Raw genomic sequence first — 3,636 nt, 5'->3', positions numbered from 1 at the left:
GTGTCCTAACAACAATCAGATCACCTGTTGGAGGAAGGAAGCCCTTGAGTCATAAGTAATACTTAGAAGTTGTCTTACATGGAAAAGTTGGTAATTCAAAAATGTGTGTGGACTCGGTGAAAAAAAAAAAGCAGAGAACAAAGAGAAGAGGAAAATTGCAAGCATGTGGCATGGGACATGCTAAGCCCATAGGACTTAATGTTGAAATTAGCTGTGACCAACGATTTGCTCACACATTTTAGGGGTAGGTAGAGTTCTTAGGCTCCTCCTGGTACAATCCCAAAATGTTCTCAGGAGGAACAAAAGCTGACTACTGAGACCATAGTATTTTGGTGCTCAATTTTAGTGTTCATAAACCTTTAAAATCTTATAAGATTATAAGCACTCTCAGTTTACCAGTAAAAAAAAATCAAGGGTATAAATTACAATGTTCAAGTCATAGTTTCACTGCCAAACTGCTCTTCAGAACAACACAAGCACTGAGTAACCTCACAAAGTTGCTCCATGCCATGTGTTCATGCAGCAAACACAGAATGGGAATCTTGGAAGCCAAGTTCTGCATCAAGGTTTTGAGAACAGGATAAAAACAAAATTACAACAGAATTACAAAAGTTCAGTTACTGGGGTACAGTTAAGGATTCATTTGAATGTTTTCATGAACTCCTAAGGGGTAAAGGTACTTAGAAAAGTAGGCTAAAGCTTGATGCAGTGGGAAGGGCACATTTTCTCCCACAATTTTGTTATTTTTGTTCTGTTCTGTTTCAAATTGGGGATGATAGATATTTTGATTTTTATTTGCATTTCCATTATCGTTAGTGATACAGAGCTATTTTTCATCTGTTTGTTGACCACTTGGCTTTCATCCTTTGAAAAACGGTTATCCATGTCCTTACCTCACCTCTTAATGTAATTATTGGTTTTGTTGCTATGCAATTTTTTAAAATCTTTAAATACCACAAATATTAACACTTTAGTCATATAAAATTTCTATAATTTTCTCCCATTCTGTTGGCTGCCATTTACTCTGATGAGTGTATCTTTTGCTGTTTCTTAGCTTGATGCAATCCCATTTGTCTATCTTTACCTGTACTTGTGGGGTCTTTTCCAAGAAGTCTCTACGTTAATGTCCTAAGTGTTTCCCCTGTTGATTTCCATATGAGTGCTTGTCTTTTCATTTGCTGGCTGCTCCACTTCTGATCCAGCTCCCTACGAGTGTGCCTAGGAGAGCAGCAGAAGGTGATCAACCACTTGAACCTGTGCAGCACACATGAGAGACCCACACGAAGTTCTTCACTTGGAATATCTTTGACTGCTTTGAACATTTGGGGAGTGAACCAATGGATGATAGATCTCTCTTTCTCTTATTAAAGTAAATAGATAAATCTAAAATTTAAAAAAAAAATCAAAGAAAGTATTTGGCAGCCCCAACTTTTCAAAGTGTTTTCTTTATTTAAGATTTATTTATTTTACTTGAATGTCAAGAGTTTCAGACAGAGAAGGGGGAAGTCAGAGAGGGAAATCTTCCATTTGGTGATTCATTCTTCAAATGGTCTCAATGGCCAGAGCTGTGCTGATCCAAAGCTGGAACCCAGGATATTTTTTCCAGATCTCCAGTGTGAGTACAGGGCCCAGATAATTGAGAAATCCTCTGCTACTTAGTCAGGGCAGTAATAGGGAGCTGGATCAGAAGAGGAGCACCCAGGACTTGAACTGGCACCAATACGCAATGTCAGTGCTCCACATGGATAATCAGTCTGGTATACTACTGCACCGGCTCCCAACGTATTTCCTGTTTAAAATTTCTACAATTTTCTTTAGAAATAACCATAAAACAAGATGCAAAGCACTTCCTTTTCAGAAATAAAACCCCACAAAACTCATATTGAAACATGGATAATTACCATTTAAGATATTCAATTGTGCAACAAATATAAACACTGTGTGATGTTTGCTATTTACAGTCTTGGACAGCAGCTGGGCTCACAGAATCAGTCTCCTCAGAAATCTCCAGTGAATCAGCAGGTAGGCGTGTGCACAAGTACATAAAATAAGTGAAATATTACTACAAGAGAGTTTGAGAAAGAAAGCGCCATGCTATTTCAGTGGTGGGGGTCGTTTCCATCTCCTGTTTGGAGACTGAAACATGGATGGAAGTGCTCACACACTCTCAATAAATATTTTTTTTCATTATAAAGTAGTCTGAGAATGGCTGGCATTTATCATTCTGATTGTGTTTCTCATTCTGTTAGTCATAACTGGAAACCGTAGGTCAAAACTGAAAAGCTCTTCAGTTTCAACCTAAGTGGATATAAAAATTGTGAAACAATTTGGAATGAAGCACTGGAAAGTGGCAGAGATTGGGTAAATTGGTTAGCAATTGTCTCACATAAAGTAATCTACTTAAATTTTGAAAGATATATAGTTCTGCACTTCAAAGGTTCACAAAAGTCACTCTAAGTCCCAGCTGGTCCTAAATTTTCTACAGAAAGGAGCCAGTGTTATAGTGCCACAGGCTAATCCTCTGTCCTGCAGTACTTACATCCGATTTGGGTGCCTGTTTGTGTCCCTGCTGCCCAGCTACTAATGCAGATCCTGCTTATCACATAGGGAAGCTTCTAGGGTAAGGCTGAAGACCCTGGGAGAACTGGAAGGGGTCCTGGCTTCAGATATGCTCAGCTCTGGCCATTGTGGTCACTTGGAGATTGAAAAAGCAGATGGAGGATTTTCTGAATCACCTTCTCCCTGTAAATAAAGTAAGAATAGACTAATCTTTTAAATAAACAATGTAGAATATATTTATTTAATTTATTCAATATTTAACATATTTAAAATATAGATACATATTTCATATATAATTTAAAATACATATATACAAATAAATTCATCTGATAACAAATTTTCTACAGAAATTCAGGGGATCTGGAATAGTCAAAGCTATCTTGAAATAGAATAAAGTTGGAGACCTTATACTTGCTGACCTCACACTTCCTGTACAGCAATGATATTTTAAGACAGTGTGGTACTGTTATATGATATCATGTAGGCCAACAGGACAGAATTGAAAGTCCAGAATTAAATCACCATATTTATGATCAATTGAGTCTTGACAAATGTTTCAAGACTATCCAACATGGAAAGTAAAAATCTTCACTACAGAGGCAATTGCAAATCCACATGCTGAAAAATTAATTTATTCCCATATCTTACACTATATATGAAAACTAACTCAAATATGACTCTCCATGACAGGGAGTTACACTTGGGGAAAGACACAGCTCACTCCATATCCCAAGAAGTTTGATTCATTCCAGGGAAGGTGAACACAGAGCTGGTGTACGTGATTTCAAACAAAAGGAAAGGTCATAGCTAACTCCCTTAGTGTCAGTTGAGACATGACAATCTCCAGAGCTCGTGCTAAAGGGTGTCTTTCCTGAATAACACTACAAGGAGCCCTTTTCCTGTGTTTTTGCTTTATCTTCAACCATTCTTGACAGGGGCTTGTTTCGGTTACCTCGATGTTAACATCATGTTAGACGAAGATACGGGCTACTTTAGCCTGCCATTCTTCGTCCTGATGTTTCCACTTGTAGTTTTAAGTGTCAGAGCCTGATTTATCCAATTTCCTGGATGCCCTGA

This window comes from Ochotona curzoniae, unplaced genomic scaffold (genome assembly GCF_017591425.1).
Source record: "Ochotona curzoniae isolate NIBS_2020 unplaced genomic scaffold, NIBS_Ocur_1.0 contig_291, whole genome shotgun sequence".
Taxonomy (NCBI): domain Eukaryota; kingdom Metazoa; phylum Chordata; class Mammalia; order Lagomorpha; family Ochotonidae; genus Ochotona; species Ochotona curzoniae.
The sequence above is the reverse complement of the archived record's forward strand: the minus strand, read 5'-3'. Positions refer to the sequence as shown.